The 25113-nt window shown below is 42.3% G+C and overlaps 1 protein-coding gene and 2 long non-coding RNA genes across 3 annotated transcripts in view; 1 reads left to right on the top strand and 2 right to left on the bottom strand.

Annotated features, from left to right (window-relative positions):
• The window catches only part of LOC309701531 (NACHT, LRR and PYD domains-containing protein 12-like), a 123371-nt gene that overhangs the window by 50632 nt on the left and 47626 nt on the right, over positions 1–25113 (bottom strand). The window lies entirely within an intron of this gene.
• LOC309701613 lies at positions 8182–9230 on the top strand. The gene is made up of 3 exons (XR_014275173.1): positions 8182–8272; positions 8634–8703; positions 8916–9230. It is a non-coding gene; the product is annotated as an uncharacterized lncRNA (long non-coding RNA).
• LOC309701624 lies at positions 15733–16861 on the bottom strand. Its single transcript, XR_014275185.1, has 3 exons — positions 16727–16861; positions 16503–16601; positions 15733–15794 (listed from the first exon to the last, which is right to left on the bottom strand). It is a non-coding gene; the product is annotated as an uncharacterized lncRNA (long non-coding RNA).

Below are 25113 nucleotides of genomic sequence, written 5' to 3'. Positions count from 1 at the left end.
AACACACTCAGAGACTCTGACAGCAAAACTACAACAATGTGGTGTTAACACTCACCCTGCCTCAGCTCCACCGTCCTCCTGCTGCTCTGACGGAGGCTCAGCTGTTTCTCTTCCTGTTCCCACCTGCTCGGGTGGCTCCTCCCCTCTGCAGTTACAGGAAATCAGGTGTGTGTGTCTCTTGTTGAGACTGGTTCTTCCTGCTCTCTATCATCACATTGGGTGTTTCCAAATTCAGGGAGAGGATGCTTCGAATGCCACATTTGTAGGAAATTGTATCACATGGACGCGACGAAGGCTGTTCAAATTTGAAGTCTTCCAAATGCGTCCTTCATTTCCCTGAATTTGAAGGATGGGTCAGGTGTGTCCTTTGTGGCCCAACATATCCCAGGATTCATTGCGGGCCATACAGGAGATATTTTTCTGATAATGATAGTGATCGAAGTGGGAGTTAATGCAGGAGACGAACACTTTCAAATGTAAGTATATGAAAATCTGGTGGTGCAAAAGTTTTTATAGCGGGTGTGTTGTTAGGCTCTGGGCATCTGCATAGACATGTTCTTTTTTTGAGAATGTGAGGACAAACTTGAAAGAGAGACACTGTGAGAGTGGACACATCCACACTGCTGCTGCATCTGTGCTCACCACGATGGCCTCCTTCAGAGAGATGGAGGACTCACTCTGTCTTCTGGCTGATGTAAGTGTTCAGCTTTGAACAGCTGTCGTTCCAGCTGCTTTTAACTTTGTAGTTTCACATTTGTACAGACTTTATATTTTTTATAGACGTGTCATAAACCAGTCCTTAAATCATTTTCATTATCACAGATACAGTCTACACTCTGCATCATGAGCTGGTCAATATCGCAAAAGTTGTAATTCGTTTCATGTTTCATGTAAACTGCTCTGAGGTCACAGTGACACCAGCAGATGTAGTTACAGCCTCTCTGTCCCCACCATCCCGGCCCACGTAGACCGCAAAGGCCGGGTCCTCCGAAGGATGCAGCCGACGAATTGGGACACAGCTCATGTCTGACAGCAGTTTGAAGAGGAAATGGATTCTGTTCTGTTCTTCACTCATCACCTACCTGACAGCTGACACCTCACACCTGTTTCTCAGCTGCAGGTCAGACAGAAGGACACACAGAGGATGGAGGGAAGGAGGATGGATCTGCTAGTCTGAAAGTTGGTATGTCAGTTTCTGGTCAAGTTTTTGTTCAACAGGAAACATAAACAGAAGCAGGATTCATACCAGCCTCCACTTGAACAGCAGCCTGCTTAAACTGTCTGCGTGTCTCTAGCTGATCTCTGTCTCCTGCTGATGTCACAACGTCTCCGTTTTATTTGAACACTGGAGGTGAAGATGGCAGATTGTTGGCTAAAATGGATGTCTGTGGCATCCTGCATTTAATGTTCAGCATCTTTGTGAAAAACCCTTTAAAAGTTGTTTAACATGTCCAAAAATCCAAAACTGTTACAGATTACAAAGATGTTGTTTCTATGAGCTCAGGCTGTACTTGCTAGTTCACATTTCGGTAGTAATGTTGATGATGAGGATCATTATTTGTCATTGCTTTAGTTTTTATTCCACTGTTTCAAGGACATGCACTTAGTAGGGACAGCGGACTGGACAGGTCTTCAGTCTGTCTCGCTCTAAGACAGCTGGGTTAGGCTCCAGCGCCCCCGCGACCCTGAAAAGGATCAGCAGAAGTGGATGGATGGAGGGTCAGTTTGTCAACATTAGAAAAACAAACATACTACCTGCCTTAAATGTGAAATGGACGGGCTTTATGTTTGCTCGTTGTTTGCTAAAGAGACTTTTCTGCAGCATTTCTCTCCCGACTTCTTTGTAGCACCTTTCACTGTCACACATTTGATCTTTACAGCAGGGCTGTGCCATATCATATACCATACTATAGAATTTTGACATAGTAGCTATATAATGTTACTCCTACTTTATAGATCTCCATCACCCGATCCTCCGAAAACCTCTTGGAGTTGGCAGCACTCGACTGAGCCATTTTGTGCAGAAGAAGATTAAAATGATGCTTTAAACTCCAGATGTTATCTGAGCTCAGATCCTAAAGCCAGACCTCTGCATCTTCATTCTTGTGGAAAAGCAGAGCAGATGTTGTTTTCAGGAGGATGCTGCTATAATGGCTTTAGTTCCTTGCAGGTAATTATGACGACAGCGGAAGCAGCAGGAACAACAAACAGCCCAAACTAACAGACAAACTATTAATGAAAGTCCAACCCAATCTCCTCCATCCCCGTATCCTCCACTATTTGCATCTTCATCTGTGAAACCTGCAGAGCAGAAACAGTGTGTGGACAAAGTTAGCCGGTATGCAGACATGTTTGCTTTTGTTACAGGAGTTTGAAACACATCTGCAGCTCATTCAGAGGCTTCGGGGCCGTACACACTTCATTTTAAATCAGTACAGCCGATCTCACAGCTGCTGGATGTTTCTTTGAATCATAAGAACATTGAGACAAACAAGATGATCATGAAAATCATATTAATGATTGATTTGGCCTACGTTTGATGCTGAACTGCAGTAGCTCCTGACATTGTGCTTTTATTTCGTCTGGATTAGTTTGCAGCACTGCTGCACAGTTTACATTAAAGTGCACTTTTGCAGAGCAGACGACCCCCTGCACGACTGATGGGGTGAACCAAGGCCCTGCATCAGACAAAGAAGCATTATTTCAACTGTGAGTCATGCAAAGCAGCTCTAGTAGAGTCCTGTAAATGAACAGACTGGATCCCTGTAACGTACCACCTCAGTGACCAGTGGAAACATTCAAATGTTCAGGTAGTCATCCTAACTGACTTGGGGTTTCTGCCAGTGTGTTACAAGTGAAGCAGCTTGCCTGGTCTACACACTGGGACTCGTTTCTTTAAATCACCATTAATACAGTTTCAGCTGCTGACACATTCACTAGTGGGTAGTAATTAAAGCATGCTGCACCACTCATGAGTGCTATCATTCAGCACTCTCATTCATTTGTCTTAAAGCTGGTAATTAAACTCCCTGATGCCTCACTCTGTCTCACTCTTTTCTGTGTGTGAGAGAAAGAAGATGCAGCTGTGTTTCTAACAGCTGCTCTGGAGGAAGCCCTGCAACTCTAGAATCTCACCTGAGTCTGTGACTGTGAGCTTGATGGAGTGCCTGAACTCCTTGATGACTCTCTCACCACAGATGCTGTGGTTGGCTGTAATCTTACATTCATATCTTCCTGTATCGCTGATGCTGATGTTCCTCACAATCACAGAAACGTCTCGCTCCTTCATGGATGAGCGTCTCAGCTCCACTCGGCATTTGAAGGACTCGTGCTGATAGTTCTCATCTGAGTGATGGCTTTGGAAGAACACAGAGCCGTCTGACTCGAGCTCGGGTCTGCTCCACTCTAATGCTGTGATATCTGCATCTGTGGGTCCCCGACACTGAAGAGTGACGTCTTGTTCAGACCTCACTTTGACATCTGTGTGGTCTAAAGTGAGACTTCACTCAAATGTGTGCTCAGATGAAATGATCAGAAGAGTTTCGTGATGAGAACTTAGAGTCAGATCAATATTGCTGCAGTTTATTACTCAAGACTATAAATTTCTATAATTCCATAACTATGAGTGTAAGATTATTATATTATCTTATGCCACGTTGTACCCCTAATTAAAGATTGTGAAATTATTATGTAGTTTTAGTTTGCATTATTCTCCAGACTTAGAAGAAGGTGATAACTATTTGATTTATCAGACTGATTTGTATTACATCAGACTGCTGATTTATGGTGAATGAATGATATTGTTTTATGATGCATGATACTGCTGAGTTATAAGAAATACTGTTTTCAGAGAATCAAGGCCTTATTTGTCTGATTAGAAAAGAACAGAACATGCTGCACAGGAAGCCGAGGTCATAACTCGGGCTCACTGAGAGAGAAAGAATGTGGATGTTTAGCTTGGAGGGGCTGAAGCTATAAGAATGTGAGAAACGCTCAGACACTTGGAGATCAGGCGGACACCCTCCCGCGCTCATCTCCCCATCCGGATGGTTTATGGTCAAAGTGTTTGTCTGGAATAAAGAGATTGTTGATTGAGCATTTATACACCGAGTGCTGTTCTTCCTTCAGCCCAAAGATCAAAGAACTGGAATATTTAACATGAGAAAATCAAGAGGATTTTTTGCATTTTCTGTATATTTTGCAGTAACAGCAGTAGTAGGATGATCCAAACTCACCCGAGGCCTCACTGTGAGCTTGATGAAGCACTGAACGATCTCTCGTGCTCTTTTTGTTCCTGAACACAATCCGACACTTGTTTGTGCCGTTATCGCTGATGATGACGTTCTTCAGAATCAAAGTGAGGTCTCCATCCTTCAACTCCACTCGGTCTCCAAAGGACTCAGGCTGCTGTCTTTGAAACAAGTTACGATAGAACAGAGGATCCAGGCCACGTCTGCTCCACTGCAGCAGGGTGATGGCTGCAGCTCTGGGACACGGACAGCGAAAGGTGGCCTCTTGTCTGGGCGTCGCTTTGATTTCTGTGTGAGTCATGGACACACACACACCATCAGTGGCTCTGATGCCAATAGACCTGTGTCTGTTTCTGATTGGTCAGAATCGTAAACATGGGAACACTGCCTCTTTCATGTGAACACACTCTTACCTATTGATTGAAAAAGTCTGGGGTAATTTATCAAGTTGAAAAGCACCTTCATGTGACCTCTCATCAGTAGGAGTAACGCAGCTCAGACAGGTAGGTGGGGTGAGAAAATAGAAGGATTTAAAAATAAATAAAAGAATTTGGAAATGTTTTCACTGCCCACATGTTTCTATATCAGCACTGCCAGTGAATTTTGTCCCCCCTTTCCTTTAGTCTGTGTGTTGTGGCGTCTCCCCGTGCTTTCTTTTCCTTTTCTCCCTCCTTTTACCACCAATACACCAGCAGATGGCCGCGCCTCCCTGAGCTTGGACCTGCTGGAGGTTTCCTCCTGTTACAAGGGAGTTTTTCCTTCGCACTGTTGCTAAGTGCTTGTTCACAGGGAGCCGTGATTGTTAGCATTTCCTCTGTATTAATGTAAACTATTTCAGTCGAGTACAAAATGCTTTGAGGTCACTGTTCTTGTGATTTGGTGCTAAAAAGATGGAGCAGAACTGAAAGTTTGGGGGACTTTGGTGTGTTAGCCTCGTATGTTGACAAAGGGATAAAATTGCATTTTTTGAAACACACTGTTCTTTACAATCACTGCTCATATTTTTTATAATTTCCTTGTTTGCACATGTTATTAATAATCTGGTATCACAGATGTTTGATGTAGACTAAAGCTCGTCTGCGTCATCATCACCTGACTGCCAGCAGGTGTCAGGCTGACTGTGAACTGCCCGTCTCAAATATACAGTGTGTCATGTTTCGGCTGTGTACAGGCAAGAGAAGGACCCAAACGCAAAACTCACCACGCAGGAATAAAACTCAAAAAGCTGCTTTATTGCAGAATGGCACAAAAATATAACAAAACTAAACTGGGGCATGGATAAACTGACACACAGGGAAACACGCCATGAGGGAGACTACGACACTGACAAAGAGAAACACAGGGCTTAAATACACTGAGGGATAACGAGGGAATGAGACACAGAAGGAGAGCACAGCTGGGAGTAATCAGGCTGGACGAGACAAGGGAAGCAAAACTAGAAACACTCACATGAGACATGGACCTTCAAAATAAAACAGGAAACACACTGAACTCTAAACATGCAAACTTAACAGCAACTGAGAAGACAGAACATAGGGACCAGAAACATGGTATAAAGAGGTCACAGTAGACACAACATTGAACACAGGGAAGCCATATTACAAAGCCAAAGAACTAAACCTATGATAACCATAACTGAAATCTAGGGAAACAGGAAACAGTACAATAAAGGACTCAAAACATAATCCATAATATAAAAACACGAGATCTCTTCAAAATAAAACAGGAAACACGAGAGGCAGACATGACAACATAAGACAACAGACATGAAACACACGAAGGGCAAGGGAGACTTCACAGGGGTTGAAAACACAAGGGGGAGCTAATAAGCAAATGAACATAGGAAACCTAATAAGCTTAAACATACACTATGAACATCAAAAGAACTAAAACTCAAAACACTGGGTCATAAGACCCAGGATCGTGACACAGTGGCTTGCAAAAATATTCGGCCCCCTTGAACTTTTCCACATTTTGTCACATTACAGCCACAAACATGAATCAATGTTAGTGGAATTCCAGGTGAAAGACCAACACAAAGTGGTGCACACGTGAGAAGTGGAACGAAAATCATACATGATTCCAAACATTTTTTACAAATAAATAACTGCAAAGTGGGGTGTGTGTAATTATTCAGCCCCTGAGTCAATACTTTGTAGAACCAGCTTTTGCTGCAGTTCCAGCTGCCAGTCTTTTAGGGTCTGTCTGTACCAGCTTTGCACATCTACAGACTGAAATCTTTGCACATTCTTCTTTGCAAAACAGCTCCAGCTCAGTCAGATTAGATCAGGGGCGTCAAACTCAATCGCACAGGGGGCCAAAACTCAAGGCACACTTTAGGTCGTGGGCCAAACAAGATAAACATTTATTGAACACACTAAAACAATGTTTTTTTAAACATAAATATGAATAAAAACAGACAGGAATAATATTCCAGATTAAATAAACTTTAAATATTTTGCTCTTCATAAAAATATATCCTGTCAAAATTATGCAAGTTAGAAATATGAACATGCTGCCAAAACCCCCAGAAAAAGCAAAAAAAGCACACACAAGGGCAGTTTCATGTCGGTTACACTTTAACATACGTTTTCAAAAATGTCTTTCCCTGTCGTTGTCCCGTGCATCGATTTAATGTTCAGTATTTCCTCTCCACGGATGAAGATGGCCAGCTGTGCAATGTCCATCATGTCTGTACTTTCATCCACAGCAAGCAATAAAGTTTTTGCTTCTTTCACACAACTGTGTTCTTAAATCAGTGGCCATCTCACAAACCCGATCAGCAATCGTATTTCTGCTCAGGCCCACATTTGCAAAAATCTGCGTTTTGTTTGGACACAAGACGTCGCACAGCTTCATCATGCAGCTCTTCAGAGTGGTATCGGGCTGATTTGGCTCCTCTGCTACAATAAAACTTGCTCTCACAACAGCTTCACTTTGTGATTTTGCTCTGGTGATGTTACACCCTGAAAAGGGGCTGAAAAGGGGATAAGTCAATGACGACGCTCAGACACGATGCTTCTCCTTCAGCAGCTTCATTGCTTCGTGGCCAGAGCTCCCCCTTCCGGCAACGGCAGGCATAACTAATCAATCGTGATCACTAAATCACATGGATTATTCCCCAGGCTCAACAAGTAGATCACAGATTGAATGTTACACAGGTTGTAGTCGCATTAAGGATTATTATCCGGTTGAACATAGTCATGAACTCTTTTAACTATTTTAGCCTGTGTTACATTACATCTCTTTGATGGGACTTCGTTTACCCTTGTTTATACATTTACATATTTGAAATAAATTGAATAATATATTGGGTAACTTTTAACCACAACTTTTTACTCCATTATGAACTTCAACAAATAATCAATCTATCACAGTGACAAACGTCTGCTGAAATGTCAGATTCTTCTTTAGCTCTTCTACTTTCTGTAGTTTCTGCTCTGCATTTAGGTTTTTCAGGTTATCCTGACGTTTTGTCTCGAAGTGCCGTCTTAAATTAAATTCCTTAATTACAGCCACATTAGCTCCACTAATAAGATACATGGGTTTACCAGCATGTCTGTAAACATATATTCAGTCTCCCACTGGCGCTGAAAGGCTCTGCTTTCAGAATCAACTTTTCTCTCCACCATTGTGGGCAGCTAGCTTCAATAACAGAAGTTTGACTTGATTGATGCGGGAATGTTCCCAGTTAGCCTGGGTGCTTCAGCACCCCCCAAAATGAATCAAAGCACCCCCAAAGATTTCTTACTTTTTTGACAATATTTGCTGTTTGTGTGACACACTACTAAAAATATAAAAAGCATACAGACTTGGTTGAGACGTAACACTTTAACAACAAAAGTATAGATAACCTCCCCCCCTCCTAAAGTGGTTTGTTCCAGCTCTCCCCTGCTCTGGCTTTAGCGCCCTTTCTGCCAGAGGATGGTGGCTGAGACGCAGCAGAGCGGAGGTGTAAGTGCCTGGCTTAAAACAGGACATATTGGCTGCATTTAACCTTCAGTTACTCTTTATATAGTTAGGTAGGAGTCAGGCCATGTTTCTTTTAGCTGAAAAACATTACACCAGGTAACCTGCAGTGTTGAAAGCGTGTTTTCCCACGATGTTTGCTACCCTACAATCCGTCCTGCTCTGTAGTAAAATCAGCGACATTTGACCGTCCTGTTGCTCCCATTGAAATGTATACAGACTATTTAAAATCTAAAACTTATAATTGTCCGTAGCCTGCTGTTGTTACCACTGTCCTGTTTTAAATGGATGCTAACTAGCTAACTGACTGAATGCCCATTAACCTTATAACTCCTGTTGTGTGTGTGTGTGTGTGTGTGTGTGTGTGTGTGTGTGTGTGTGTGTGTGTGTGTGTGTGTGTGTGTTTGTGTACAGAGAGACAGCCAGGTTCATAATGGATATAAGGAAGTTTTTTCAAAAAAAGGAGCCACATTCAGGAAAAAGTGTAAGATCAAATGATCCGTGAATCAAGAATAATGTTGGATCAGTGTTTCAATGTTTATATCTTTTATTAGATGTTCGTGTGGTTTGGTTATTTGCCTTTTGGTTGAAAGTAGACTGAGAGAGGACTTTTTGTTAGTGATCTTAATAGTATTTTTTCATATTAATTTAATTTTTCATCTGATTGAATACAATCTATTTGTGTATGATTGTCAGTCGAAAGAGGGAGAGAGGAAAGAGGGGAACGTGAGGAGAAAGTACAAGGTCAGGAAGAACCAGGTAAGAAAACAGACAGGGAACAGTGACAGGCACAACAGAAACTGTTAAACTGACAAAGAGAAAAAACCTGATTTTACTCACAATATCTGGAAGTTGTGTTCTCCCTATATTAAAGCTGCTAAACAGAATCTGCAAAACAAACTGGGTTGAAACATTTTGACCCTCTTTAACAACATTCCAACATAACATTATCATTGATTGGGGAGATTAAAATTAATGATATATTTTTATGTGGTTCAGCCACAACTCTACTAAAACCTCAGCCAGTAATAGGTCGGCCAACTTTTGGACCGTCCAGTTGTCTGTACGACTGCCGCAGTACGTGCATCACATTTGCACACTATCAGAGCCAAACAGCCCTGGTGGAGTGAGGAGCTGTAAAGAGAAGCAGATGCTCTGTTTATATTCTACAAATGTTTTAAGCTTGTTTCAAAGATTCTGTACTGCAGCTTTAAATGTTTTCCAGAAGCACACACTTATCAGTGTTTTTCACACTTTTTACAGTGTGGACCACCTGATAAAAATGTCAAGCTCTCCCAAGCACCACTATGAAAGCATGAAACTCATAAATCTAAAAACACAAAATTAGTATCTGCAGTAAAGATTTTTTCATGCATTGTATACATTCTACCACAGGCAAAGTTGCCTCCATTTTTATATTCGTTTTTTAAATATTTTGTAATAATTTATTTGTAATAATTTATTTATTTATTAATGTAATTATATTTTTTATGTATCTGTATTATATTATACAAACACATTAAAAGTGAATCTCTGTCCAAAATATGCACTCAGTTTACTTCTTACTCACTATGAGCATCATTCATTATTCTCCTCCAGTAATTAAGGTTAGGAGATGTATTTTTTTTATTCCAATCCATTCTTCTTTGGCAGCATTTAAATAACCTTGATCAGAATTGATGGTTTTGTTACAGACTTTTCAAAAAAGTGTTTTGCTTTTCTTTCACAAATGTGGGATTAAATTGTTAAAAAGTACAAAACAGTGATGTCATGTTTTGTGACGAGGACCCAGGCACAGAGAGACTTGATGGATTTAAGAATCTTTTGATTTAATAAAGAAATTTGCAGACTTGCACAGAGATGGTAAAATTATGATGACTGATAAAGGAGACGAAGACAACAGACGATGAGGACAGGGAGGATGCAGGGACCGACAGAGACGGGGAAGAAGTCTCATTGTGACGAGTAAAGTGTATCTTGGCTGGCTGGGCAGCTCTCTGGGTGCTCAGCCCCCCAAAGCTCTGATCCTAGAATCGCTCCTGCAAAAATTTTACATTTTCTGTAAATTCTGTGAATCTCGGGCAGCTCGACTTGCGTGAAGTTTTTCCAGATGGGCGTCGTGTACCTGGAGTCGAGTGTTTTAATTGAAACGATACATTTTTAGACATAAGTTGTAACGGCCGCCGTTTTCTTTGTGAGTATTTATTACACGGCGTGCTGCGGGGACAAGCCTGTTCTAACGTTTGAGTCTAAGCTTTAGTTTTTGCTTCTCATCCGTAAACACTCTGCATCTTTCACGTGATTCAGTTTATTTTGAAAAGTCTCAACAGGCTTTATGGCTTTATTGTGAAAGGTTTATGTGGAAAATAAACAAGCGGACAGTCGATGGTTTTACCATCGTTGCTAACGACAACGCATAAAAACAGGCGCTTGTCCGTCCGTAGTGTGGTTATATTAAATATAAGAGAAAGAGAGAACTTTAAGAAATGAATATAGCCGCTACAGTGACCATCAAAACATGAGAAAATATTGCTGTAAACAGTTTATTTTGCGACACCACGAAACAAACAATGGCGTAAAATGAAACGATAGATGTTTTTATATCGTCATCCGACACATATCGTTATATCGAACAGCCCTAATCAATACAGTTTTCAAAAAATGCTTCTCTGTGCAGAATCGGTTTAAAAACATAAACAGCTGTGGGATGCTGCTTGTCCGTGATTTGAACATCATATTTTCTTGTTTGGCTTGGAAGGAAGTTGGTTTGGAAACATATTTGGCGACGCTTCATCTTCTGCTTTGCAACTGTGTGGGATTTAAAAACCCGTCCATGATGCTGGCAGTGTCCAAGCATGTTGTTTTTAAGTTCATATCCCCCCTGCAACGGCTCTGAAAACATGTGTTCTAACAGCAGCAGTACTGAGCTCAGTCTCAGAGAGATGCAGATGCAGTTTGCATGTAACTACACGCAGCCTTCCTCTTTCTCTCGCTCCTCTCTCCCTCCTTCTTGTGGAGCAGGTCTCTCTCTCTCTGGTACACAACTGCACGCACACACGCGCACACACACAACAGAAGAAAGGAGAACTGGAAAGCCGAAGACTTGTTGACTAGATTCCCAAGCAGTGACGCGGTGGATATTCATCATCATTTGCCCTCCTGTCCACCTTTGATAGTTTACACTCATTCTCTTGTGCCCTTATTTCCCTTTACACCACATAAAGGGGGGGGGGGGGGGGGGGGGATTAATTTGATGCTACAAGTGCCTAAAGCAGGTGCCCGAGAGGATCACATATGGAGAATGATGTATGGCCACATCTGCGCATCTCGTTTAGTAGCAGCCTTGGATGAATAGACTGTTGTGTTGCTTTAAGAGGCCCCATGGGCAGATTAGCTCTTGTAGTCCAAGACAAAGCTCAGATTATAGAGGCAGTGCCATTTCACATCCTCTGAACACCCACAGTCCCGCACAACTCCTACAGATTAAGCGGTGATGAAGCTCCACTGTGATGATGATGATGCTCCCGTGCGCACATTTTATTACTAACAGTCATGGAGGTCATGCTGAGCAGGGAGGGGATGATACGGATCAATAGCACTGTAGTGTAACATGGGTAAAAAAAGCCATCAGGGGAGATCAGGTAGAGAACATGAAGGTCCAGTCACACTGAATGGATTCATTTTTACCAACAAGTGCTTTAAAGAGAGCTCCTGCTTGGCACAAACACCTGTGTGCCTTCAGAGACTCAACTTCCATCAAATATTTGTTTTTTAATTAAGGCACAAGTGCACAGGCAGCAGTCTGTGTTCAGAAAAACCCAAAACATTTGATTCAAATTTAGAACAAAAACACCACAGTGGGAGGGAAACAGAGAAACTGGCTTCTTTTTTCCACTATAACTGTGCTTACAGGCCGTTCCAGTCTTTATCTGTCTCACACACTCGACCAAATAACAAACACAAAATAAAAAAATAACATCTCACATAAATAAATACAGAAATAATCCAAAAGTAGCTATATTAGTAGTGAAACAAACAAGAAAAGCATTTAAAAACCAAACGTGTAAAATCAGTCAGTGCATGATTACATTGCTCCGCCCATCAAAAAGTGACCTGTGTGAATATCACCATCTCATTTATAGGACTGATGAACGTTGGTTGGAACATTTGTAGTCCAATCATACTTCACAGACATCTTTAATCCTTCACTGAGTCAGGCTGTTGTTCTCACAAGCCTCAAACTCTCCACCATCATTCCTGTGCTGAAGTAGTCGTGTCCCTCCTGCATGAAGGACGACTGTCCGGTCCCACTCACCTCCATCATTATGAAGAGCTTTGAACAGTTAGTCATGCATCAAATCAAAACTTCCCTCCAACCTGGATCCATGTCAGTCACATACCGCTCAAACCGCTCGACCGATGATGCGATTTCAACTGCCCTCTTATTCAGCCCTCACACATCTGGACACTCATACGTTAGAATGATGTTCACAGACTTCAGCGTTCAACACCATCTTTCCCCAGCAACTCATTCACAAACTGGATCTGCTGGGCATCAGCACCTCGCTGTGTCACTGGCTGCTGGATGTCCTGAGAGGAAGACAGCAGACAGGTCGGCAGCAACACCTCCAGCACAAGAACACTGAACACAGGCTCCCCAAGGATGTGTGTCGAGCCCCTTCTCTTCACTCTGCCTCTCATTTCTTATCATTTTCAGTCTTTTAAAAGGTGAAGTGTTCAAAAGAACAACAGCACCTGATCTCTGCTGAGGTGTTAAAGAGCTCTTATTTTAGGATGTGATGATGAGACAGCATACAAACTTACAATTACATGATAATAACACATTTGTAATACACAACATTTGGCTTGTAATTGGTGACATCTGTAACACCACATTTGTGATTGAGACCTTTTGAGGTCAACATGGTGACTGAGGACAACGGGTCCTGCAGAGTCAGTAGTTTCTATTCAGCTGTTTTGTTTTCATGTCTTCTCCTCCATCATCAGTTATCAGGAGAGCCGACAGTCAAAGTGCAAGAAGTCAAAGAAACACAGAGATTCTCCTTACAGAGCAGACACAGCACAGATGTTTCCTTCATCGTCCTTCTCACTCGTTTCAGCTTCTTTTCATTTCTGTCACTGACACCAAGTAAAGCCGCCCTCTTCCTCTGAGCACCAGCTTTTCTATTATTACAAAGAAGAAGAAACCATTAAAACACCAAAGCACAAACACACTGTGGAGCCTTTTTGGTTTTCTTAACACACTTTTACAGACACTGAAAGCACAAAGCTGCTCCACAAACACAGGATTAAGAACAGAAGAAGATTTCTGTCAGGAAGCATATCTGGAAGAATATTCAGGCCCAATCTGACACACAGACCATAATAATAAAAGTGGAGAATGATCAGAATCATTTCAGAATTTTCAAATAAATCCAGATTCAGTTTTGGCAGCAGAGCACAGGGATGCACATGAGACTGAGTATCAAGCCTTCTGTATCTTTGTAAGTCCTGTGACTGTCTGGCAGTCGGTGACCTTCACCTCTGATGAAAAACTGAAATGAGATCTTTTCTCAGTTGATTTTAAAAAAGAAATGTGAGTAATGATCCAATCAATCATTGTTATTGTTGGCCAATACTGTGAAGTCCGAACTAGGATTCACGTAAACGCTGAGATTCAAAGTATAATTCAATGATTATTGTCATAAATGACAGATATAGTATTTTTCTATTTTGTCTCGTATGTTATTCTGTTTATCTGATTCTATTGTTTCCCCTTGAAATCTCCTCCAGTTTGCGCTGATCCAGGACGTCACAGGTCTTGGATTCAGTTGTGGAGACGATGGTCTGGTAGCGAACACAGATCTTCTCCACACCCTCCACCTGAAACACACCTGAGCTCAGTTTGAATCCGTCTCATTTCTGGAAAATAGACTTTTGACACGATTAATAAATAATAAAAGGAGGAAATACATTTATACAAAATCATTACAAATGTCCATTCATCACTGTAGCTTTGCATCGACTTTAATTCGACCATTTTTATATTATAAATGTCTTATTATAATTATTATTGTGCATTGATGAATATCTGATGGAGTCACTTGTTTCTAATCTGACAATCATCCACCTTCATGCTCTGCAGAGCAGCCAGGCTCTCCAGAGTGGACGCCATGTCAGCCATCTTCTCCAGACGGCGGCAGAAAGAGTCAAACTTCCCGAAGATGTAGTTCTCACTGAAAACACGCACACACGTGTGTAAAGGTTAGCGTGACGCTGCTGACACGCTCTGACTCAGAGTCAGTTACTGATCACCTGAAGTCAAACTGTCTGTTCTCAGGTTTCCTCTCAGTTTGTCTCTGACGCTGTGGAAGCTTCGCTGATACGCCGCATTCAGATTACAGCAGTCAGAGACTCACTGCAGCACACACACACACACACACACACACACACACACACACACACACACACACACACACACACACACAGAGTTCAAAGGCTGTTTGCTTGTATTCGTGTCAGTGTTGATGTTGTACTTGCACATAAACTCTACATTGGACTCTGATGTGTCGCGCCATACCTGCCACCTACTGGTCAGCCAGTGTAAGTGCACAAAACATTTCTTCAAACCAAGATGGAAAAATGCATGTTTAAAAAAATGAAGTTCAAAAATCTGTTTTCATCCCTAAAGATGAATAAAAATACTAAAGAATAAATCCTGATTGATGTCGTCATAATTCATGCATGAAAGGGTTAAAAACTATTCTACAAACAAACAAACATGAATATTTTGGAACATTTCAACTTTAAAGAGCAGAAAGAGAAAGAACAGAAAGTTATATTGTGTAAAAGTGGTTTTGTCCTGAAGTCTCAGAGTGGAGACTAAACTGTTGCAGGTCTGAGGAGCTTCTGTCCACAGACGTCAGATCATGTTTGATAAACTGAGTTTAAAGTGAAACCTGTAAATGCTGACGCTACAGGAGATCCAGCTGAGAGGACGCGTCTACCTGTTGAAGGTCACCGTGCGGCTCTTCCAGTGCTCCAGCTCGGCCGACGGCCCGACGTCGTCGGCCTCTTTCCTCATCTGCTCGCTCTCCGTCAGCACCTGCTTGATTTGATTGGTCCACAGGGTCGACACCTCCTCCAGACGCTCCACCAGCTCACTGTTATTGGCTGAGAGCGAAACACACGAGTTCCTCTAAACACGCGTGAACACGGACTCATTATTTCAAAGAAGCCATCGTCTCAGGTCAGATGCTTCCTTCAGCTTCCACAGATAAACTGGTTTGATTTACCTGAGAGTTGATTTTTAAAGCTTTAAATGATGTTTCCTGTATTTCCAACAGTCTTATTGTTTGTGTGAGATGTGAACAGCTTGAGCTTCATACCTGCTGCTCTGTAGTCTGCAGGGCTGCTCAGCTGGCTGATGGCGTCAGGAAGCTCCACGTGCTGCAGCTGCAACTTTCTCTCCATGTTCAGTTGGGCTGAGCTCAGATTACTGACAAACTGATCCACCGAGGACAGGAAGGACTGGACGTGTGGACACGAGGCGCCGTCCTGCACAGAGCCCCACGACTGGGCACAGGGTCAAAGGTCAGCAATAACAACAAAGGTTAATGTGTTTTCCTGTTTCACTTTTTACCTCATTCACAGCCAAAAGCATCAGGAGGAGCACTGCACACAAATAAGACTTTTCATGGATCATTATGTAACAGCTGCTCTACAGTCAAAGCCCACAAAGAGAAACCAGCAGGTACAGATGAGCCCAAGGTGTGGCCTCCAGTAACACTGTGAGGAACCTTGGAGTCATGTTTGACCAGCACATGTCCTTCAACGCACATATTAAACAAACATGTAAGACTGCGTTCTTCCATTTGTGCAACATCTCTAAAGTTAGAAATATCCTGTCTCAGAGTGACGCTGAAAAACTAGTTCATGCATTTATTACTTCCAGGCTGGACGACTGTAATTCATTATTATCAGGATGTCCAAAAAACTCCCTGAAAAGCCTTCAGTTGATCCAAAATGCTGCAGCAAGAGTCCTGACAGGGACTAGAAAGAGAGAGCAGATTTCTCCTACACTGGCTTCTCTTCACAGGATTGACCCCTCATGGCTGCCCCTCCCTGCCCCTTTCTTTGCTTTCAGTCTCTTCCTGTTTAAAGAGAGTTCTTCCTTCCCACCATCAACAAAGTCTTCATATATGGCGTCATGTGATCACTGGAAGCTTAAAACATCTCCCTTTTTGTGCTCAGTGAAAGCCTGAATGGATGGAGGTGTTTTACCTGCTGCGACCTGAGAGCAGGTAACATGATGTGAGTCAGCAGAGTTTCCAGACTGTTCAGGACGCCGCCGCCGCAGTCCAACACGCCAAAGTTCACTTCCTGGAAACATCAGGTTGCACGAGAAGATCAGAATGATTGGCTGCATCCACGTCACAGTCAACCAATGAGGTCTGTGCGGTTTGTTAAATGTGCAGGTGAGGAGGTGACCCAGACCAGTTACTGACCTGCTGCACGTTAGCGGTGGTTATGGCCTTCTCAGTGGTTCTCAGGAAGAACAGACATTTCCCCAGTAAAGGCTGGAAATACAGAACGTGATGGAGTTCAGATTCCTTTAACGTGACGCAGACAGAGCACTTCCTCTGCACTCTGTCACCAAAGTTCACCATGCAAAGGAAAACCTTTCATGGGCTTTAAAGACGGGGTGGTTGGAGAGCTCTGCAGGCTGCTCATTACCAGTAATGGGAGTAACGGCACTACTTTTTCAGTAAAGAGTAATCTAATTACTATTCCTATCGTTACAACGCCGTTACAATTACTAACAAGAAAATGTGGGGCGGTCCGTTACTATTTTTCAACAAACAGACGGTTGAAGCTGTGTTCAGCTTACAGCAGCTTATATCAGCTGCAGGAAGTAGCTGTAAGTAATCTGGGCGCTGCAGCTTTAAGCAGCTGTGCGCTCCCGCAGACAGACCATCACTTTTTGGCACAACAGCTGGAGCTCAGGGGGCAAAACAATCGCATGAGTGCTGCTGTTTGCCTGAGGAAGAATAAAGGAGTCGTGGTAAGACAATCACATGACCACTTACAGACAAAGCAACAAGGTGACATATACCAGTTTATAAACTGTGTTGATAGGCCAGTAAAACCAGAGTCATGATAAACAATATATATGCGTGTTTGTTCCTCAATAGTTTCATGTTTAGTGTCTAAGGACAGCAGCGAGCACTCTCTGCTTATGAGCTGCTGTCAGACCTGCAGGTATCAGGCTGTGATCTTCTCCTTTGAGTTATACGTGGAAGCAAGATGGCGCCGGTGTGCATGGCTGACCGTCTCCGACCACGTCTTCACCTCGGCGTTGTACTTCTCGTTGTTTTATCTTTGGTTTTATGTTCTCTAGGTGATTGTACACTAATAACTTATGACAGAGACACGCTCCTGAATCTTCGGTTTTCCTGTTCTCAACGACCTGACTGCCTTGGGACCGCCGGTGCCGCTATCCCCCTGATGCCTGTCTCCCCTACCTATGTGACCTATCCTCCTCTTCCCATGCTCCGTAGGAAACGCTTCAGGAAACGGGGTAGGAGGAGCGGCGTCTGTGTCCGCGTTAAGGCTTATATCAGAGCCATGGCTATGGACTTCCCTTCTACAAGCCGTGAGCTATCCTGTTTCTTCCACTATCTCAGCAGCCACTCTGCGGCTAGATTGCTAACCCACCGTTGGATTTGCTCCGTCGGCCTTCAAACCTACCCTGCTCGCCCAGTGGCTTACCACTCTGCCCGATCTTGGATAACACCGCCTGGCCGCGGTGTTCAACATAACAACCTTTGCTCCTTGCGACGGGCTACTACAAAGGTCCTGGCCCCCCGGATTCGGATGGCCTTATTTAATGTCAGGTCTCTTTCAAATAAGGCCTTCCTCCTAAATGACTTTTTTCTCACCTCGGGACTGGATGTCCTATTTCTAACGGAGACCTGGACTTCTCCGGGTGAGTTCATCCCCTTCTCTGAGCTTCTACCTCCTGACTGTGCCTTCTTTAGCTCACCTAGGCTAACTGGTAGAGGTGGTGGCTTAGCCTCGGTTTTCAAAAATAAACATGATGCACGGCTGCTATCCTCTCCAACCTATTCCAGTTTTGAAGTTCAGCTATTGGAACTGACGGGCTCTCGGACCACTTTGTGTGTCGTGGTCTATCGTCCGCCTAAATATCATAAGATGTTTATCTCTGAATTTGCTGATTTTTTGGGATCCGTTCTTTTTAAATATGATTCTGTTATTGTTTCTGGAGATTTTAACATTCATGTTTGCTGTATGAATGACCAATTGGCTAAAGACTTTCTTGTGCTGACTGATTCTTTTAATCTTATTCAGTGGGTGAATGAGCCTACCCATGTTCAAGGCCACACCCTTGATTTGGTTTTTTCATTCAATGTGGACATTTGCATTAAGGAAATCAGGAATACTGGTCTCTCTGATCATTCCCCGGTCATCTTCGATGTAGACCTGGGTGATACTGGTCAATACCTAAACTCTCCTCTTTATCCTACGCGCACTATTAATGCCAATACTGTGGTCAACTTTATTACGTCTTTTGTTAACTCCCCATTTAGTATGCTGGATTGTTCTTCCCCACACACACTTGAGAACTCTACTAATACTCTTTTTACCACCTGTTCCTCGATTCTTAACATTGTTGCACCCATCAAAATGAAACGCCCTAGAACTTTCTCACAATGCTGGTTAAATGATTCTGTTCGTGCCCTACGACGTATATGTCAGCGTGATGAGAGGAAGTGGAGGAGTGATAGACTTCAGTCTTCTTATGATATTTTACGTATTAGCCGCTCGAAGTTCCAAACTGCTGCCAGAACGGCTAAAGCGGCTTTTCTCTCTAAAATTATTACCACTAATGGTGATAATCCACGAATTCTATTTAAATTTTTTAACTCTGTGGTGAACCCCCGTCCCTCTATGCCACTGCTGTCTTCCCCGGGTCTTTGTGGAAAATTCTCAAACTATTTTTTAGATAAAGTTTTATCCCTTAGATCTACTCTTCCTCTGGTGACTGATTGTATGTCTACTCCTGATTGTTCGGCCACCTTTTATCAATTTGAACCCGTTTCTCTCTCCACTCTGAAGCGTCTAATTGATAAATTGAACAATACTAACTGTGTACATGATGCTCTCCCATCCCATATTGTTAAGGATTGTTTCAGTGTAATTGGACCTTGTTTATTGTCCATATTGAACTTCTCCTTGCTTTCTGGCTATGTACCTTCAGCTCTCAAGCATGCCATAATCCAACCTGTTCTAAAAAAAAGGAACCTTGAGCTTAGTGATTTTGCCAATTTTAGGCCAATTTCTAAGCTTCCCTTTCTGGCTAAAATACTTGAGAAGGTGGTTCTGCTCCAACTGCAGACCTACCTTGATGAGAATAATATAAATGATAAATTTCAATCGGCCTTCAAACAACATCACAGTACAGAATCAGCATTGCTTCGTGTTTTCAATGATCTCCTACTAATGGCTGACAACGGACGCCCCTCAGTCTTAGTGCTTTTGGATCTATCATCGGCATTTGACATGGTTGACCATAATATCTTATTAGCGAGACTTGAGCACACTGTAGGCATCAAGGGCGCTGCCCTGGATTGGTTTAAATCCTATCTCTCCAATCGGCTCTCTACGGTACATCTGGCTACATCCTCTTCCTCGGCTGTACCTGTTTGCTGTGGTGTCCCCCAGGGATCTGTGCTGGGCCCTACCCTTTTCTCATTATACTTGCTTCCTTTAAGTGCCATCTTTGAGAAATACCATATTGCTTATCACTATTATGCAGATGATATCCAGCTCTATTTTGAGCTAAACGACGATCTTGCTCTGTCTCTGAATAGCCTCCGAGAATGCATGTCCGAGGCCAAGAAGTGGTTGTTGTCGAATTCTCTTATCCTTAATGAGAAGAAAACCGAGATTATGATTTTTGGTAGTAATGCCCTTCGTGCCAAACTCCGGGATGCCTTTGGTTTTCTTAGTTGTTCTCTCTCTGATACTGTCAGGAATCTGGGTGTCTTATTTGACAGCTCCTTTTCATTTGACAAACAAGTGTCTGCTGTTGTCAGATCTAGTTTTTACCAGCTTCGTCTTATCTCTAAGGCTAGGCGCTATATCCCGCATAAAGATCTCGAAAAGCTCATCCACGCCTTTGTAACGTCGAGGCTAGACTATTGTAATTCACTTTATTGTGGTCTCCACTCTTCCCTTTTACAGAGATTACAGACAGTTCAGAATGCTGCAGCTCGCATTCTAACTAAAACCAGCAAGTTTGCCCACATTACTCCTGTCCTTGTCGATCTGCACTGGTTGCCTGTCAAATATCGTATTCAATTTAAAATTTTGTTGTTTACTTTTAAAATTACTAACAACACTGCACCCAGCTACCTTAAGGACCTTTTAAACCCTTATGCTCCTGCCAGGGCTTTAAGGTCATCGTCACAGTTACTGCTGGCTCAGCCCAGATCTCGACTTAAGACTAGAGGTGATCGATCGTTTGCTCTTGTTGCACCTGTGCTGTGGAACAATCTCCCGATTGGCATCCGGGCATCTGATTCTATTCATTCTTTTAAATCACAGCTTAAAACATATCTTTTTAAACTTGCCTTCTCCACCTTTTAATTGCTGGTTTGTTTGTTTGTTTGTTTGGTTGCTGTGACCTATTGACCTCTTGTATTAATTCCCTCCTATCTTTCTATTGGTGTCTTTTATTATGGTGGTACAGCTTTTATCTTGCTATTACCCATGTGCTGTAGTCATTCTTATTGGTAGCTTTTATCTATGAACATAACTCGTTATTTTTATTTATCCGTTATCAATGTTTGAACCTTTTATTGTTTTATGTAAAGCACTTTGGTATGCCCAAGGCTTTTAAATGTGCTCTATAAATAAAGATTGTTGTTGTTGTTGTCCTTTATACTGGACACTAATTATTATTTTGGAGTCGCACAAATAATTCGTGTGGCGTCTTATTGAATGCAGAACAGCTGATTGTTCTGGAAATAGTTTAATGGTTATTAAAAAAAAAGGGTAAAAGGTAAATGGCTGCAAATAACTTTGTTGTTTGCAAAACTTGTGTGTATAATTTTCAAATTTATATTTACATTTAAAGTTATAAAAATGATTCGTTAAACATGTTCGTGGTTGTTACAGTAAAAAATATAACTTTTTTGTTTTCTGTCTGATTTTAGATCAATTGTGTTGATACAGTTTGTCAAAATGAAAACATAACTGCAGATTCAGACACGTGAGGTTGTGCTGAAAAGAATGAGACCAAACACGGCAAAGTAAATAATTTTTAAAGGTAAATGTAGAGGAAACATAAAAAGCTGTCACGGCTGGGGCAGCAGTCGTGTGGTGGAGTGAATGAGGACCAAGATGCAGACGGCGGTGGAGATTTATTTACAATGAAAATAACAAAGGTGAGGGAAGAAGCGAACATCAACCTAAACTGGGACAAACTAACAGACAAAGCAGAAAACATGAGGGCAGCAGGGAAACACAGAGATGACACGAAGAAGGCAGAGAGACGTGGAGACACACCGATGGACACGGAGACACACAGAGTAATGCAGACGACGCCACAAGCAACACAGGCAGACACACACTATAAATACACACGAGGTAATGAGGGGATGACACACAGGAGGGGAGCACAGCTGAACCACAAGACGAGACACAAACCTTCAAAGTAAAACAGGAAACACACAGACTGTTTTACAACACAAGGACACGAACAGAGCACAGAGGACAGACACAGGCAGGGCTGATAAAACACGGAAGCACTAAACATAAGAACCAAACCCTAAGAACTAAAACAAAATCAGAATAAACACCAAACACAAGATGAAACCAAAAGGAAACACAAAACGCTGCGACCCAGGACCCTGACAAAAGGAGTCACAATGGCCGATTATACCCTGGAGCCCAGAGGGTATTTTTAAAGTTACACAATAGTTACTTTTCCTAGTAATTAATTACATCTAGAACCTTGTCACTCAGTTACTAACTAAGTTACTTTTTGAAGAAGTAATTAGTAACTATAATTAATGACTTAATTAATTTTGAATGACTATTTGAAGGTAACTTGCCCAACACTGGATATGAGCGAGTTTCCCAGCTGATGCAAACTGGAAAGCTTCTCCTGTTTGAAGTGGATCTATTCAGCTTTTATTTCCTGATCATTTTAAGCATCAACAAAGTTTCTAAAAACAAGCAACAGTTTGTCATCATTCATAAACTCTGACGTCACAGGAGTGTTTTTATTCCTGTCCCATGTTTGAACGTTTCTGCATATCAGAGCTGCCAACACGGCACCAACTCAGGCTGGAACTGATTTTAAATACTTCATCATTCATGATCCTGTTAAAACCACATCCAGGGGAAATGTTATTAGCATGTAGCCTTTAGCTCGTGTTCTGATTGCTGCTCCTCCATGTTTGTAGTCCTTTTTTCTGTGAATAAGTGTTTGTGGAGCTTTGAGCTCCTCAGACTTTGGCCTCTCGACCTCCTGATGTTCAGCCTGCAGCTGTCAGTCATCCAGTGTTTGCTCAAAGACTTTAATCACCTCGTTAACCAAACAAAGCAGCACAGTTTGATCCATGGAAACACAAACACGCTCAGGCTCATCATCTCTGAGCAGGACGATGATGAATCGTAGGCTCGGTATTGTTTGGAGCTTAAAGAGAAACCAGATACATCAGAACACAAAAACCCCGAGAGGTGGATCAATGTGACGTCACACACCTGAGCTCTGAGTCCTGGAGTCTGATCCAGGCTCGTGCTTTAAGACAGTTTCTGTGTAACCCTCAGCTCAGGTGTGTTCAGGACATTTGCTTGGAAGAAGCCGTCTGTGGATAAATCCTGCTCTCCACCTCAGCTGTCAGGTTTATCCAGAGAACGGCCATCCTGACTTCCAGCAGCCCCACAGTCCTCGTTTCTAATAAACTGGCATCACTGAAATGAACTGTCTGCCTCGCTGTTCAATAATCTGCTCTTTGCCAATTTCCCAGCAGAACCTTCCACTCATATCAGCATTTTTCTGTGATTCTCACATTAACTAAACACAAAAAGCTGAAGCCAACCTCAGAGTTCCCCGTAGTGAGGAAGAGTTTCCTCTGAGCCACAGCTGAGTTTGATGCGTCCACAAAGGAAGACTGACGGGAGGACAGACTCTGGGAGAAAGGCAGATATTAAAAGATATGAATACAAAGTACGGTGCAACAAACAGGACAGCAGATTATGAAGAGCGGTTAGACCTTCATGTGTCAGTCATTGAAATGTGATCAAACTGGGACAGTGGCGCGGCGGCCCCTCTGTTGGTCTTCCTTGGTCTCTTGTGTTCTGGGGGCCTCTGGATGTCTGGAGTTTTGATCTCCTCCATACCTGCTTGATACCATAGAGGACAGGGCTGTGGCTCCCCACACTCCCTAGCAGATCGTTACATGGAGAAACCTTTGGAATGCAAGCATGCTGATCCACACAGGTATGCACACAGGTGTACACACGGGTATTCACAGACGCGGACTACAGCTTTCTTGGCTGCTGCCTCAAAGCACATTGTGCGCTGTCTATCTTGCGTGCTGCACAATATCGTTTATTATTTAGTATCTACTGATATCTACTGCTAGCTAGTTTATTGTGATGGTGCTGTTTTTTTTATTATGTTGTTCTTTGTTGTTTGCTTTCTCTTCTGTTTTTTTTCTCCATACAGGTGACCCAGGTGTTTGTTTGTTTTTTTTGTTGGTGTTTTTTTTTTTTGTTTTTTTTTTCTCTCTTCCCCCCTTCTCACCGTCTCTTCTCCCCTTTGGTTTTCTTTCTCTCCCTCTCTTTCTTTCATTCTTTCCCCCTGTCCTATCCCCCAGTCATGTCTGTCCCGTTTGTAGCAACTGAAAATAAAATAAATTCATAATTATAATAAAGGTCAATCAAATGGACCAATATGGCAAGGCCATGATGACCCACTTGGTAAAATAAATCCGCTTGGCATCTTTCTTGGCCTTAAGACAACAATTCTGATGGCTAAAGATCCAAACGGGACACAAAAAAAAAAAAAAAAAAAGTGAAATGTTACAATTAACCCCATAGTCTGGGTTAGTTGTAACACATCCTGGGGTAAAATGTAACACAATGAAATAAGGGTACTAACAAAATATTAACATGTAATCTTTGTTTATTCAACACATGAATGCACTTAGAGCCATTTATGTAGCTGTGTGTGTGTGTGACAGAATGCAGAAATCTAACTTTTGAACATATTCCAACCCCCCAAAAAAGACAAATTATGGAATTTTCTGCAACTGAATATTTCATTAATTTTGGTTGGTCTTCCTTGAGTTTGGCCTCATTGGCTCAGTGGGCATTATAACCTACAACTCTTGCACCAATTTTGAACATAACAATGAAGCTGAAAAAATGTAGTTGTTCACCAGCATCGCAGGTCCATTACTTTTTATCATGGCTTACCTTGGTGTGGTTTGCAAAGTGCTTCAGAAAGATGAGGAAATCTGTTTCTTGCACCCATCCTGATTTATTTCCACTACCAGTACTTCCTACTGGTCCATCTCTGATGCAGAGGTCTGCATAATGTATGTGTGGGAACACAAACAGTGAAGTAATTGTGTTGCCAATGGCATTAACCGCATATACAAAAGCGACCAGTGAACCTCTCTGTTGATGTCGTTGCCCCAACTTGTTTAATATAAGTTAAAGTAATAGTGTGTTAAGTTGTAACATCTGCATTATTGTTACAACTAACCCAGACTGTTGCTGTTACAACTGACCCAGACTCCTATAGCCATGAACTAGCTAACATTACAGCCAACGGCTAAAACATTAGCACTAA

Source organism: Aulonocara stuartgranti (assembly GCF_965226115.1).
Source record: "Aulonocara stuartgranti genome assembly, chromosome: 23".
NCBI classification, from domain to species: domain Eukaryota; kingdom Metazoa; phylum Chordata; class Actinopteri; order Cichliformes; family Cichlidae; genus Aulonocara; species Aulonocara stuartgranti.
Note: the sequence above shows the minus strand (reverse complement) of the source record. Positions and strands in the feature narration are given on the sequence as shown.